This window comes from Micromys minutus (genome assembly GCF_963924665.1).
Source record: "Micromys minutus genome assembly, chromosome: 1".
Lineage (NCBI taxonomy): Eukaryota > Metazoa > Chordata > Mammalia > Rodentia > Muridae > Micromys > Micromys minutus.
Window position 1 is genome coordinate 151,628,092 of NC_137969.1, and position 16,883 is coordinate 151,644,974.

The following is a 16,883-nucleotide window of genomic DNA, read 5'->3' on the forward strand; positions in this document are numbered from 1 at the left end:
CAGTCTGTACTTGAACTCACAGAGATCCACCTTCTGCCTCCCAAGTGCTGTGATGAAAGGTACTGGTTACTAGGCTTGGCATATATATGTGTGTGTGTGTGTATTGCATACATGTATATATGTATGTTGTATATGTATATATGTATATAATATGTATATATTTATATACATAAATAAATATTTTAAAAGTCTGTGGACACAGTACAGGCTGGGACTATGATCTTATCTTAAGATGGATTGGGATTAACTCTCTTTGCTTATTGGTAAGTCAAGTTCTTGCAGTCAAATGAAATGGTCCAGTGTCTTGATGGTGGCTTGAGGGAAACAACATGTTGCTCTGTGCATGAGTAGCTCTCAGCAAGGTGATTTGTCTCTCCCAGCAGTAAGGGAGATGGCAGTTCCTCTTTGTCACACTGTACACAGTCAGAGGACTCAAAGGCTTTTTGTATCTACTTTAGTTTTAACTTGCTGTGTCTCATTAAGTGGAGTTTGTACCCCACAAGTTATGCTAGAGGCCAACTGTTCTTACTTGCTACTGTTAATACAAATTCAGTTTAAGCTTTTTACATTGATTATATAATTTGGACATTAAGAGACTTATGACTATTGTGGATTAAAAAAATGTGATCCTCAAACAAGGAAACTGTACAAACAATTAAATCAGTAATCAACCTTACCACATCGCTTTCTATCATACTAAAGAGACCCCAAAACAATGAATTTTGATTACGAAGAGGATTTCTCCCACATTTCTACTTCCTCTCAAATATTGCACAAAACAAGGTAATACAGGGCACTGATTCTCTTGGATCCCATAATAGCTTCCGTTTGCCTTCAGTTGTGTGTCACACACAGTCGAGGGTCTGTACTGCACAGTTTACTCCAGAGATGGCCTCTCTTCTTCATGCCAGCGAATAGCTCCACACACAACTTTATGGATGAGTCAGGAGGCTTTCCTCAATGGGACATTAACTAGCAGAAACATTTGAATCAATGTTTATGTGTCAGAATTAAACTGCAAAAGCAGTGAGCATTTATTTTCTTCACAGCATCAGATTTTAGTGTTACAGAAGCTTGGCCTGCTCTAGCCACTCCCCATCAGAGAGCCTCATTTCCTTCTGTTGCTCAGATTGTTACACAGAAACCTGTTGTATTTTAGGTCTGAGGCAAAGTCAGAAGACAACAATAGAGGCCAAAGTAAAACAATGAAAACTGGCTGGCTTGGACTTTCCCACTAAACTTAACCAAGGCTGGGCCTCTCCTTGGAGATAGTATGACTTCTGGTATCGAGCCAGGCTCTTTGTAATCTTGCAAGTTAACTTTTATGTTATATGTGCTGAGAACTGGGCCAAGTGAAAAAGAGCTGCTAAGCAACATAAATTTATTTTCATCACAGTAACATGGAAGCTTTTTCCTAGCTCACTGAGTTTCTGGATCTATCAAATAGTAACTTTTATATTTTGTGTTAGAATGTAGAATTCCTGACCTTTAGTTGCCTTCTTGCTACTCCTGTTAAAGAGCCAGGTAAAGCCTGTATCCTTCTGAGTCTTCATTATAGAAGTCCCTTTGTGTCTTATTAACATGATATAACATTTGAGTTGGAAGACATAATTCAACAGTGACCTGAGGCTTCTGTTCCATGTAGACAACAAGGGGCTGTTACCAAAAACACTTAATTAAGGCTCAGATGTAAGCTGCTCCCCTGAGAAATGACATCCAGACCTTTTCGTTTATTTCCTTTGAGGACATGGGTTTGGATTTTTTCTGTAATGCAGGTACTGAAGTTTTTTTTAGGCAACTACAATAAGATGTATGCTGTTCCATTCACTTAACAGAACCAAGACAACCGAAGAAGGTTGCTCCTTAGTTTTCCAGACAGGCATCTGGCGCTCAGATAACTTTTCTGAAGCAACTCAGAGTGTTTTAACATTAGATGCGAAAGCTTATCTTCTGAGTAAGAGTGGCCCATCAAACCAACATTTAATTTTTATCCATACACTTAAAATCTAGAATTCCCTTTAGAAGGTAAGATATACATAAACAAACCAAAAATAATTTCCTAGAGAATCACTTAATAGTAATCCTGTGTGCCCAGGACTTCTAACGGACGTGCCACTGTGATGACTGGTCCTTCACTGGTCTTTGAGTGGCTCCTCCAACAGAAGAGGGAGCACTGTACTGTCTCCATGTCACTTCTGTGGAAAGAGCAGCTTTTTAGGCAGTTAAGTGTAGAAAGGTCCAGAGATAGACTGGTAGAGATGATAGGATGGTAATCTATGGGTATTTCATATACTCTTGTGAATCTCTTTGAGTAGTACTGTTGGGATTCCGTAAACCCCACCCCTCAGTTACCTAGCAACATCCAGGTATACCCCACCCCTAAGTTACCTGGCAATAGCCAGGTATGCTCTGGGCCCCAGTGACCTGACACTATAAAAGATGCTGCTTGCCTCCTCCTCTCCCTCTTGCTCTCTTGCTCTTTCTCTTGTTCTCCCACCCTTACTCCTTCTCTTACCCTTCCCTTCCCCTCTCTTTCCACATGCTCATTGCTGACCTCTACTCTATTCCTCTCTCCTCTCTCTCTTTCTCTCTGCCTCTACTACCCTCTTAACTCCCCCATGACCTGAATAAACTCTATTCCGTACTACACCATTGTGTGGCTGGTTGCTCAGGGGAATGGATCCTCAGAGGCATTTGCCTCACCTTCAAGCCTCACCGCACCTCCATGGGCCGTATCCCCACCCCGACTCTCTCCATCCTTTTCCTAACATTGGTGACAAAGCCCGGGATGTCATCTTTTAACAACAAGTACAGTTTTTCAAATTCTCTTTTTACTAAATAAAGTTTTACTTTTAGGTTTTTACAGTGTGGGGATTGAACCTGAGATGTCACCATGCTAAGCAAGGACTCCACCATTCGGTTACATTCTTGACACCGAATGCAAATTTGAAGCATGACATTTGCAGCTATGAGGATTTAAAAGCGAAGTGTGTCTAAGCTAAGAACTAAATTGTTTTCCCATCCCTAAGTTGGTGCCCAATCCGCAGAATCAACTAGATCTCATTACTTTTGTGGAGTCTGTGGACTGAACCTGAAGGTGAGCATTGCTCACAGAAGAATGCATATCGAAGTTGGAGGGATGGCTCAATGGATAAGAGCTCATACTGCTGTTGTGGGGACCTGAATTTAGCTCCCAGAACCTATGTCAGACAACTCACAACAGCCAATAACTCTAGTGCCATTGGAACTAGCATCTCTAATATCCAATGGCATTAGAACTCATGGGTGTGCTCTACACACACACACACACACACACACACACACACACCACCACCACCACCACCACCACCACCACCACCACCACCACACCACACACCACACACCCCTCTGACTGCCTTTTGAAATCAAATACATTTCCTGTCTCTTCTTTCCTCAGCACTCACACCAGCAGCTTATTTATAGCACAGGAAAGGGGAAAAAAAAAACAGTGCTTGGCTGGAGGCCGGAAAACTAAGTAGGGAAAGAATGGGAGGAAGTGGGCCTGCCATTAGCCAAACAACCTCTACTTCATTGAGCTCAAAGCCTTCAAGGTAGTGGTTGCTGGGCATACATTGGCTTGCGAATCTTTCTTTTCCTTTGTTTGTTTCGTTCTTCTTTTTAAGAAATGCTTACTCTTCACTTTTGAACTGTCCTTGAGCAGTGGAGGGATGGCAGCTCTTTCTGGGAGAGCACAGCATCTCTAGGGGTGCAGGCACACTGAGACTTTCAAGGACCTGGTGAAAGAAGGAAGATTCACCCCTGTTGTGAACTTCTGTTGACTACGTGACTGCGGATTAGGTACGTGTATTTTTTAACTTGCCTCTTGGTGTGTCTTAACCAGTTTCCTTGGCTTTGCCTATTTGTGATCTGAAGGTAGGTCCTACTATAACTGTAACGCATGCTTTGCTTGTGTCTCTGAAGGGTAGACAGCCATCAGCTGCAGCGATGGCATCCTGAGCTTCTAGTAGAAAATGTGTATTTTGAGGTAGTTGTTTTCTTGTGGTAACTTCCTCAAATCTCAGCATCATCCATAATTGACAGTCATATTTGAAAAATGTCTAGTTATTAATAACCATGTCTTCAAACATAAAAAAATACATTACTGAAGTTATTTTTGCTGAAATTTAAGCTTTGTGTACAGTTGTGAAGATGAAAATTAGTCTGGTACCAAGTTTTTTTAATCAGTCATTCTTAAACAATGATGAACTTTCCAAAATATAAAAGCAATCACCCAGCCCTGAACTTTTCCAGTGATAGAAACTATTCATAACAAGTATTCATATTTGCATTTTTTCCCCAAACTTTCCTGATGCATATATTTTGAGGGTCTTGAAAAATGGCCTTGTGTTTAGGAATGGAAAAGTGGAAGGGAAATTAAATAAACTCCAAAAGAGTTGATGATGCTCACAAAAATTTGGAAGGCTTCTGCGGACTTTCTAAAGGACATTCCTTGCCACTAAGTAAATGCCTTTGTTTAAATGATGAGTCTGTGTGCCTGCAGGGCAGATAACATCCACCTTTGTTTAGTAATGACGCACATTTGATGTCAGCATGGTGACTGATCAAGAAGTAGACTCTGCCAGTTGTTGAGAAGAAAACAGATTGCTGTTCTTTCTACCTCTCCTTGCTTGAGATTGGTGTGTTTAGAATCTGCAGCAAGAAGATAGCAAAGTTAAAAGCAGAACCACCATGAGCTGGCCAGAGCTAGTGAGGAACTCAGGGCTTTTTTCCAAGTCAAGGAGGCTCTCTTTGGCCATTTTCTCTGCTGAAAGAATTTAAGTATTTTGTTGTTGTGGTGTGTGATGGTGGTGGTGGTGGTATTTTGTTTTGCTTTTCTAACTAGAAGTTTTTAAGTCACCCTATAGAAATAATTCACAGAGATTAAAAAAAAACAGAAAAAGTGTGAAATTTTTGGTTGTACTGTTTTGAAAACACTTTGAAAAGACAAAGAGAGACACAATGACTCCAGATATGTATGAGAAATCTAAGCAAACTGTTCTACATTGATTTTTCAGGGACCATGATACTTCCAACGTCAGTTCTGAATCCATCTTGTCCTATTGAACTATCACACATGTGACTCTAGGATGGTGATCTCGTTCTCAATACCCCTGATTCTCCTGTCGCTGAACTTGTCCCTCCCCAAATTGCTAAACAACTTTTGCCAGCCAAGCAGATGCTTTGATTAAAGTGCTTCCTTCCTATGCAAAGGAAGACTGAAGTTTCAATCCTCAGTGCTCACACAAATGCTTGGTGGGATAGCCAGTCAGGTTGGCAAATCTCTGCTCAGTGAAAACATTAGAGGAAGACTCCCTTGTCAATCTCTCCTCCCCCCCCTCTCCCTCTCTCTCTCCCTCCTCTCTCTCTCCCTCACTCACTCTCTCTCTCTCTCTCTCTCTCTCTCTCTCTCTCTCTCTCTCTCGTGTGTGTGTGTGTGTGTGTGTGTGTACCTATACACACAATTACACCACACATGTGTGAAAAAGAAAAAGACACTTTTACAATGAGGACATTCATATGCTCACCTTCTAAGCATTATGTTTTAATATAAATCAGTTAATAGGAACTATAAGCAGTAGATAAAAGTGATGAGTTTGGGAGCTGGAGAGATGGCTCAGTGGTTAAGAGCACTGACTGTTCTTCCAAAGTTCAAGTCCTGGCAACCAAATGGTAGCTCACAACCATCTATAATGAGATCTGATGCCATCTTCTGGTGTGTCTGATGACAGCTAGAGTGTACTTACAAAAATAAATGAATACATCTTTTTTAAAAAAGGAAAGAAAGAAAATGATGAGTTTGAGGGTTTATTTTAGTAATGCATGTTTTTCATTTGTCAAAGTCTTACTGCTTGGTCTGATTTCTGGGGGCTGGCTTAATAAATGTATTCATGAGATGCCCGTTATTAACTGCTTAATAGTGCCATAGGTTACTTGAGTGACTTTCAGGCTCTCGAGACTTTCAAGTTAGGCAATTTAGAAAAATGATTGTCAATATTTTTTCACTTTCCTATTAGCTAACTAGAGGTGAGTCATCTCTAGACTACCTCCCACAGTTACTATGCATTTACAGGTTATATAGAACAACCTTCCTGGGCCCCCCTAGGAATGAAAGCAGGGTCAAAAGATCATGTGAAACCACAGTTGTGCAGATGTCAGCAAGTATAATTTTCAACTCGTGGGATGTGTAAAAAAGGGTGTGGGGTGAGTCAGGCCAAGGTCAGGAAGCTACACCCATCTCCCATCTGGCCTAAACTTGGGCAGAGAGCAGGGTATGCTGTGCATTGGGTTTTGCATTTCTACAGGAGCCCTAAGTTTCAGATTATGGGTCTTGGCAGATTCCCATTCTCCTTCCTCAAATTGTGCAATCCAAGCTAGCAAGCAGCACCATCTCACCAAAACACATCAAGTTCTTCTTGGTGTAAATGCTTGTCAGATTTTGGCACACTCAACACTAAGTTAGAGAGAGGGAATCAAATAGGACAGACAACAAGGCCTAGACAAGAGAGACCTCTATCAGGGAGGCTTGAGGGAGATGTAAGGTTGAGTTGGTCCCTGGAGAGCAAAAGATAAGAAAAGTGCAGAAGAGGTGAGAAGAGCCACTGCAGGCAAGGGGCTATGAGCGGGACAGAGATGGAGGTTTAGGCGCTTAGGGAATGGGGTAATTCAATGAAATGAGGGATGCTCACTGAAATGTGCACTTCTACAAACAGAATCAAAGCAACATCAACAACAAAAACCAGATGATTGTCTCAGTCATATCTATAGAACCCTTACCTTTCACCTGAAGTCACATTTAATTACGTGTCCTCTCCTTTTAACGTTTCATTCTGGCAATCCAATCAGGGACCTGAGTCACCCGTCTTGAGAAGAGCAGAGAAAGGAGAATGTGGGGCTGGTAAGACATGTCTGAAAGGAGGTGAGGCCACACCACCATGTGACTGATGCTAGACGGAGGGATGTGACACCTCAAAGATGTCATGGGGTGCTGAGGAAGGTTGGACAGGGAAGTGACATGGAAACGATTTGACAGAGGACTTGCTAGGATAGCGAGCATGGATCCCGAGGCCTGGGTTCTGAAGCAAAGGAAGAATCCATTGTGGACAAACTGACTCACTTTGAATACTAATTAGGCATGGCTATGGGAGCAGAGGACAGACAGACTGTGAGTCATGTGACTTATGGTCCAATGAAAGGCCATTAAAAGTAGCTCTGAGTCAGGGAGTGGCTCCTGGATTTGATCAGAGATGTCTTGCGGTTGAGTGGTGGTGGAATAGTCAGGCAGAAGAGCAGCTAAGCACTGGAAACGTGAACTGGCGGAAGCAAGTTAGGGTGGGAACAGTAGCCTGCATCTACTGAGGGTTGCTGTGTGTCGGTTGCCTTATTAGGCGCTCACAAAGAGTTCTGAGAAGTCACCTGGGAAGGGTGGAAGAGTGACATGCAGAGGGTGTTCCCAGCTACCCACAGCTCAGGACTGCAGCCACTCAGTGACAAATGCAACAAAGCCTTCGTTCACACTGTAACCTACATCCTGGTCCTTTCTTGTTTTCAATTTGAGTAGACATAATATAATTCTTCACCTTTGGTTTCACTTAATATGCTTATCATCTTTTTTTGTTTTTGTTTTTTAAAGACAGGGTCTCACTTTATAGCCCAAATTGGCAATTCTGTCTTAGCTTCCTGAGTACTGCAATTATAGGAATGTGTATTATCTCTAGTTTTATAATATATTTATTACCTGTGTTACTTTTCTTTTACTATCTCATTTTTAAAAAATTTCTTCTTGAATTTCTGAAACAAAGGCTGTGCTGAAGAACAAAACAAGGGTGTTCACCTCCTGTCTCTGTTCCTGGATACCCTCTAAGTGGGGTTATCTGCAAAAACCCCTCAGACCAGACAAGAAACATCAGAGGCTAGCTTGGAGCAGACCTCAGGAATCTTCAGAGGGTGGCCCACGTTCACAGGATGGCTACCCACTAGGCTGTGATGCCGTGTTGATTTAGGGGCTGTTTGTATTAGTATGCCTGCAGAAAGCACTTTATGAAATTATACATACCTTTCAGTGTTAGAACACTTGTCTGGTGTGCACAGGCCCTACATTGCAGGACTAACACCAAAAAAAGATGAAAAATATATTATTTTATGATGCTTGGTTATTGAAAATGATTAAACATTTAAAGTGCACATGTGAGACTTTATCAACCCAACTTCTTAAACATCACAATATATCTTTTAAAGTAAAAAATGAAAAGTCTGACTTAGAAATACTTCCATGGAACTAATCAGATTCAGACAAAATTACATGCAGAAATTTTCTTTTTACAAAGTAGTTATTTTGACTTTATGTTTGCATTTTGCCTGTATGTATATACTGTGAAGCACCTGTAAGAGCACTCTCAGGCCAAAGGAGCATGGTGGGTCCTCTGGAATTGAAGTTGGGGGGATGGTGATAAGCTGCTCTGTGAATGCTGGGAACGGAATCCCATTCCCCTCTCTGTGAGAGTGGCAAGTGCCCTTAACCGGTGAGTGGTCTCCAGTCCCTGTAAAAAGAATCATTATTTGCAACAGACACACTTTATTACCAAGCAGAAAACACGAAAATTAGAGAGCTGTTTGATACTGCTCTACACTTTGGAATTTTTCAGAGCTCTAGTTTCCATTAGCATATTTAAATGGATTGGAAAATAGTAATACTTAGTGTTACATGAGAAAGAAAAGGCTAGATTATTTGTAATATGGTCAAACTTTTCATGCACACTTTTAATAAATGAAATATACACATATTTCATGTATATAGTCACATGTACATATGAATTTATATATTCATATGCATATAAGAAGGAACTAAGAGAATTCACTGAGAATTCATAAGCCAACATGTTAATAGCAGAGATCTCTTGTCAGTGAAGTCGCAGAGACTTTTGTTTTCTACTCTGTCTCAGAATAAACAAACACACACTACTTTATAGTCAGTTTCAAACCCCACTACTATCTATAAGGTAGAGAGCCAGGTCCTGTGTCCTACTGTCAGAGTAGACAATATGTTTGTGTTAATTCAGCGCCATTTATGGCCTCCTTGTCTAGTGAAGACCAGTATCCTGTTTGTGACAACTTAATTTATGGTAATGGAAAAGCTTGCGATACACTGACCAACTCTATGACTTCAGTGTATTCATTTGGCAACAGGAAACAGACCACACACACACACACACACACACACACACACACCACACCACACTTTTTTCTCCGTAATTGTTTTAGTAATAATTGACAATTGGAGGAAGTGAATGGCAGAAAACAATTACATGCAGACAAGATGTCAGCACATCCGGCTGGGAATTTCAGTGGACCCGGCTCGCTTTATTCCTCCCTTCAGAGCCCCACAGCGATGTCATTGTTCTGTTCTCAGTCTTCTGCTGACTTCGCTGTTGTGTTTTACACGATTCTTTGCTGGCAGCACCCACAGACCAGCGTGTGTTGGACTCTGTAATATGGTAGCCCATCTTGGGGATTGGTGTTGGATTATTTATGCTGATTGCTATTTGGGGCCAAAGTGGGCCCCTCCCTGCATACAAATCCAGAAACGCCGCTCAGCAATATCACTGGAATTTTCCCTCATTGGACTAGCTGCCTGCAGTCCAGACATGAACTGTTAAAAATTTTTATGTTCCACTTAACTTGAACTTGAAAGACTCACAGTCATGTTTCTATTTCTGCAAGATGATCTCTTTCTTTGTCTAGTGGCTGTAGACAGCACTTGGGGGCGGGTGTGGGGGTGGTGGGCAAAAATTAGTGACTCATTAGAGGAAAAGAAAGAGTGTGTTATCATCTAGGAAAGGCAGAATTCATCTTTTGATGTCTAGTGTCTATAATTGCTGTGTTGGGGAGTATTAAAATTCTGTGCATGAGGGAGCTGAGCAAGCTTAGGCTGTTATAATCTTTGTTTCAGTTTTATTTGTTTCCCATTAATTCAGTTTGGAGTAAGGTTCTGCAGTTGCTCCGATTCCTGCTTTTTATTAGGGAGGCCTTAAGACCAGTGTCATCCAACAGGAATATAATGTGAGCCACAAGTAGGTACAGGATTCATTTTACAGCCAAGTGACTGTATTAAAGCAAATGATAAAATCAAATAGATTAAATAACTTTTACTTAATTTAACAGCCTAGATATAGGTCATTGTTAATTCAATGTATGATAGATATAAAAACTGTTATTGAGGTATTTTACATCATCCCATTTTTCTACCATCTTCAAGGTTTCCGGTTTTTCTTACTGCACTTCTGCATTCAGACTGGCTTGATTTCAAGTGCTCAGTAACTTTGGGTGTCTAGTGGCTGCTGTGCATGTAACATGTGGGTAGTGATGCAGTGTTCAGGACCCACAGTCTCCTCCATCCTGTCCAGAGAGCTGTCAACCCTTCGATGATTCAACTAAAATGTAATAGTTGAAAGCAGGCAAAGAATTGGTGGCTGTTGCCATCCAGTTATCAGAACAACTCAAAGCTCACTGAGTCTGAGTAACTGTTGATTTCTCAATTGGAAATGCAAGTGAATGGGGCTAGTGAGAGGACATACTGGGTGCATTGCTTTCTGAGCAGATCTGAGGACCTGAGTTTGCATCTTTAACTCCCACATAAAAGATGGAAGTGGTGGCCTGCCTCTGTCACCAGAACTTGGGAGACAGACAGATGCCGGGGCCTCACGGGTCTGCCAGTCTGCCCTAAATGGAAAGCTCCATGTTCAGTATGAGTCTGTCTCACACAAATAGGTTGGAGCTCAATAGACACCTATGGTTGGTTCCTGGCCTCCATGCAGGGCTAGCATCCCTGCACACACACATGAAAACAGTGCAGATTCAAAACAAGTCTGGATTGCATAATTGTAAAAGACTTTATCTTATCACCATGTCTCATGTGGATCAAGGCCTAGAATAGATTCTTCTACATAGACTGAAACTTAAGTTATAGAAAGCATTTGTGATATTTGTGTTTCTAATTCTATACAAAAAGGAAGACATCTTTAGCACATGCACGCGAACACGTGTGCGCGCGCACACACACACACACACACACACACACACACAGAGAGAGAGAGAGAGAGAGAGAGAGAGAGAGAGAGAGTTCTAGCATTGTGACTACTTGATGATGTCTCACATTAAGGGTAGGAAACATGCTTCAATAGTCTTGTGTAGCTCTCTGCCCTGGGGACTCCCATGCTAGTCAGCCGGGTGATAAAGATAGCTCTATGAGCTAAAAAAGGAGATGCAAAAATAAACCTGTGGACAAGGATATAAAACCAGAGGACCCTGCAGGTTCCAATGGCTCTGCCAAAGGCAAAGACCTGAAAATCCAGGTCCCTGGAGCCCTGTCAAAGATCCACCGCCAACTGCAGAGGTGCTATTTGGGGTTCATTTCTAGTTACACAAGGGCTTGATGAGGAAGGTACATTTAGAGAAGTCAGACAAATTCCAGACTCAGAATAAAAGCTAGAGACATCTAAAATGCAAGTAATGGTGGTCTGCTTCATGGTTCATGCATTGGGAGAGCTCCAAAAGCTGAGGGATTTTCTTGGCCCTCTGAATTCACTTTCCATTTTTCCCACAGAAACAAAGCTATAAATAGTGATCAGACATCTGTACCTAAAATGCCATATGTCTTCGATGAAATTGTTTCAGTGCATTTACAATGAGTGGGGAATGGACCAAGTTTCTGCTTGACAAGTTATTGCTTGATGTAAATATGTTATATTCCTTAAATTATTCATTTTATTTACAAAAGAACATAAGGGCTACTATGGTACTTATTGTATCACTGATACAATGTGTTATATACACAAGCTTTATTGATTTATGTTAATAAATGTATTATATGATTAACACGTGAATAATATGTTAATAAATGAAGTAGCATAATATGTCAACTTATTTTCACCTTGTATGCAAAGAAACAGGTAGTAGTAAAGATTTCAGAAAGCAGATGCTGTCCTGAGCTTCAGGACAAGTCTGTGAGGTAAATTCTATTTATTTATCTATTCATGTTGGCAGAAAAGCAAATCCTTTAACAAAGAATGTGGAAATAGAATTCTTAAATGAGTCACTTATCTAAGTGACTTGGGGACAAAGTTTTTTAGTCTTTTATGTCTTACTTTCCTTGCAAGCACTGGTTTTCTCTTTCTTTAAGGAAATACTTCTGGCTGTGCACTTAATGTGAAGCCATATTAGGATCCTTTGATTTACAGATAGATGAGGTTTTACTGAAGGATAGAAAACAGCAAATTGCAGAGGCAATTTAAAAATGAAATGGTGATGCATATTGACAATTAAACTACATAAAATTGTTCAGGACTCATGGAGGGAATAACTGGGCTTGGAGGAAAGACTCTGGGGTCCGGGAAGGGTAAGGGAATGGTATGCACTCAGCCTTCACAACCCAATTTTCATGCCCTAGTAATAGCAGTAAGCTGGATCCTGAAGGTATGAACATTGTTTTAGGTTTTGTTTTTGTTTATGTTATGCTTTTGAGGGACCGGCCACATGACACACAACAGAATAGTTTATTTAGAGCATGGGGAGGGGAGTTGAGAGGGTAGTAGAGACAGAGAAAGGAAGAGAGAGAAAGAAAGAGAGAGAAGAGAAGTAGAGAAGTAGAGGGTAGAGGCAGGTCATGAGCAGGTGCTGAGAAGAAGGGGAGGAGAATGGTGAGGGGGGAAGGGATGAGAGAACAGAGCAAGAGAGAAGGGTGGGGTCAAGCAGCCCCTTTAACAGTGAGTCAGGCACACCTGGCTGTTGCCAGGTAACTGTGGAGGCAGAGCTTAGACAACATGCTACCATCTAGAAAGTGAGGTAGATGTAAAAAATCTGGGTGGGTTGTGTCAGTGTTTGGTTTTATAAAACAGTGAGTCCAGGGACCCACAAGTAGAATCAAAAACACCTTGCTCTACTTGATTCTCCGTGGGTGGGAACTAAAAAGGGCCCTTTGGTTGTACCCTACCAACAAAGACAAACAGTGGTGACTGTGCCATAAATGTACTTTGGAGTGCGGCATCTGTGTTTTCCTGCTGAAGCCACCTCAATGCACTTCTGTTATTAATCAACCCTTTTTTTATCATCTCCTTTTTTGCTTTCTTTAACTTTTATTTAGGACATTTTTATTCAAAAATCTACATTTCTTCTTGAAAATGATCTCCCTAATGGAACTCCCCATCCATTCCCTCCCATGATTTCCTCTTTTCTCCACCACACTTTGAAGTTGTCAAATCTGACCTCTGTCCTGCAGTTCACTGGAACCCAGTTGGAAACAGACTCTGTCAGTAATGATTTTTCAGCTTTTACCCTCTCTGATCCTTTTACCTTCTGACATCCAATTCTTTCCCAGTATCAGACACTGGAGTCCTGGTGTCCCCCCAACTGCTATCACTGATGTGTGTGTGTGTGTATGTGTGTGTGTGTGTGTGTGTGTGTGTGTGTGTGTGTGAGTGTGTGTGAATGTGTGTGTATGTGAGTGTGTGTGAGTGTGTCTGTGAGTATATGTGTGAGTGTGTGTGTGAGTGTGTGTGTATGTGTGTATGTGAGTGTATGTGATTGTGTGTGTATGTGTGTGTATGTGTGTGTGAATGTGTGTGTATGTGTGTGTATGTGAGTGTATGTATGAGTGTGTGTGTATGTGTTTGTGAGTGTGTGAGTGTGTGTGTATGTGAGTGTATGTGAGTGTGTGTATGAGTGTGTGTATGTGAGTGTGTGTGTGAATGTGTGTGTATGAGTGTGTGTATGTGAGTGTGTGTATGTGTGTGAGTGAGTGTGTGAGTGTGTGTGTGACTGTGTGTGTAAGTGAGTGCATGTGTGAATGTGTGTGTATGTGAGTGTGTGTGTGAGTGTGTGTGTGTGTACTCATGCTTGTGTGAGTGTGGAGGCCAGAGAACCCTTCTGAGGAGTGGGTTCTTTCCTTCCATCTTATTTTGCCCCTGTGCTGTGTAAGAGAGTTTTTAGTTGATTTCCCTGTTTATGCTGCTCATCTTGCCATAGGAGTGCCCGGTTACAGATATGCACTGCCACATCTGGCTTTTTAAAAGTATGAGTTCAGAACCCACTGAGCCATCTCCTTAACCTTTCTAACCTTTCAAAGAACTTCACTAGCTCCCTATAAAAGCCATTGCTTCCCTCTTCTCTCTAATTCCATTTTCTGCTCATATACACTTGTTCTTGACACCAACATCCAAGTGACACTGTACTTTCTTCAATAGCTTTGAGAGAATTTAAGCTTATATTCTGTGTCCCGTTGTCTACTTATCTGAAACATCACTCTCCTTGATGTCCCTCATCATCTCAAACAGTGCTTCTAAGGCAAGAATCCCATCCTCTGTCTGTGTGTTTTGATCCTTGAGATGCTGATATCAATCCATTAAGCTGGGGCCATATTTTCCACCATCATGCCCTACACTGGCCATGAAGCCAGCTGGTCACCCTTCCTGTGAGCTGTGTCTCATTTCTTTTCCCAGCACGGTCACTCCCATTCTTGTTCCTTTCCACCAGTTACTGAACTCTCATGCATACATAGCATCTCCCCAGTTTATACTGCATAGAAATTGATGCATCTCTTGTAAGATTGGCTTTTGTTTGTTTTTGACACTGTGCCTCAAAATATGTATCCCTGGCTACCCTGGAACTTCCTATATAGACCAAGTTAGGCTTGAATTCAAAGATATCTACCTATGTCTGTCTCCTGAGTGTTGGGATTAAAGGTGGGAACCACCAAATTTGGTTAATTTAACTTTTTAAAATATATTTATGTATAGTGAGAGTCCTCCTGTGTACCCCAGGCTGGCCTCCAGTTTCAGTGTGTAGCCCAAGCTGGCTTTAGACTTTCAATCCTTCTGCCTCTCCTTCCTAAGTACTGGGATTACAGGTGTACCTCATGATGCTCAGCCCTTGCCCATTATAGATTTGTTTGTTTATTTGTTTGATGCTGTTATGGTTGGAAAAGCTACTTGACAAGGTTCGAATTTTTTTTTGTTAAGGCTTGTTTCATGGCCTACCATCTGGCCTATCCTGGAGACTGTTTAGCATGCCCTTTACTTAAAAGGATGCATATTCCATGCTGTTGGATGAAATCCTCTCTGCTAAATCTACTCAAACTATAGTGTGTTGTTCAACTCTACCATTTCTATTTTGGTTTTATTTCCATTATTGAATGAAGAATTCTAAATTCCCTGTGATTATATTATCTATTTCTACCTTCAGTTCTTTTCAAATACTTGTGTCAATAATAATCACAAGAATTTATCATTCTTAGAGCCTTTGGATAAACTATTGCTTTATCACATAATGCAATTCTTTTGTCTTTTTTTAAAAATTTATTTATAGTTTTTGACTTGGCATCTTCTTTATTTGATATTAATGTAGCTACCTCGGCTCTCTTCACTTAGCATGTACATGGACCTGACCTCTGCATTCCTTTACTTTCAGAGGATGTGTAAAGCTAACACAGGCCCCTTTTAAATGATACATAGTTGGATCTTTGGTTTTTATTCATGTAGCCACATTGTGTTTTTTGACTTAACCCATTTACTTAGCAAGTAACCATGGTTAGGGAAGGAGTTGGTATTGTAACTTTTAGTTGTTTTCTATTCTTTCCTGTATGTGCAGTATATGCATGTGTCTAACTGTGTGCATGGATGTGTTTGTCCATATGTGCATATGTGCATATGTGGGGGCCACAGTTATGTTGAATGTTTATCACTCTTTAACTTTTTTTTTTTTTTTTTGAAAGAGCATCTCTCATTGAATCTGGAGCTTGCTAACTGGCTAGATTGTCTGACAAGCAAATCCCTGGGATCCACAGTGGGGGGCACAGCACACCTGATATTTTACATGAGTGCTGAGGTCATACTTGTAAAGTGAGCACATTCCAACAGAGACATTTCTCTAGCCTGTGCTCTACTGTTTTAGAGTTCCTTTGTTTATTCTTCTTCGGAGGCTGACTCCTCTGTGCTTTGATTGCTGCTGTGGTTGATGTGGGAGTATTTTTTGATTCCTAACCTTTTATCTCTTGTTTGTTTTACCTGCTTTGCTTTGTAGGTACCACCCAAGGCTCACATAAAACATCTGATATTTTTAGCCATCTATTTTAAGCTGAGCACAATAACGTTTTTTGTTACTGATGTCACAATTTACATCATTCTATATTGTATATCTATTGACAAATTAATGTATCTACAGCTAATGTTAATATATTTTGCATTCCATTTTCACAAAATAGTTAAAAGTTGCCAGGTGATCACCACTATGGTATTAGAATACAGATGGACCTATACTTACTACGGGCTCACAATTTGTCTTTTTAGTCTTGTGATGGGCAAAAGTAAGTCCATTCTGTTGGAACCATATTTCAAATGTCCTTTTTCGATAATTCTGCAGCCAGTGGTATGCAGCATTTACTCTGCAATGATACTGGGTAGGAGCCATAAGTACATAATTATAGAACATGATTATAGAACCAAGCACATTACCATAAAACAAACAACTGGCCCTCTACACCCTACTGTGTTGCCATGTTACAATGCTTGGAAGGTTGGGTGAAATAAATGCTTTTGTCACTTTCAATATTTTTGACATCTGATGAGCTTTTTTTTAAAGGGATATAAGCTCACTGTAAGGCTAGAGAGTATCTGCACTCTAAACTTGACCAGATACTTTTTAACAGAAATGAGTTTAAATTTTGTTATCTTGTGTGTATGGACATTTTGCCTACATGTGTATGTCTGTGCAAAATACCCTCAGATGCCAGAAGAGGACATCAGCTTCACTGGGCCTGGAATAGCAGTTGTGAGCTGCCATGTGGGGGCTGGGAACCA

At 40.9% G+C, this 16,883-nt stretch overlaps 1 protein-coding gene across 2 annotated transcripts in view; it reads left to right on the plus strand.

Annotated features, from left to right (window-relative positions):
- The first annotated feature begins 3,595 nt into the window (after window positions 1-3,595).
- Window positions 3,596-16,883, plus strand: part of RASGRP3 (RAS guanyl releasing protein 3) — a 101,096-nt gene continuing 87,808 nt past the window's right edge. For both annotated transcript variants that reach the window (XM_080919235.1, XM_080919236.1), the window contains exon 1: window positions 3,596-3,837. The gene's annotated coding sequence lies outside the window, so the exon portion shown is untranslated. The remainder of the gene's footprint in view (window positions 3,838-16,883) is intronic.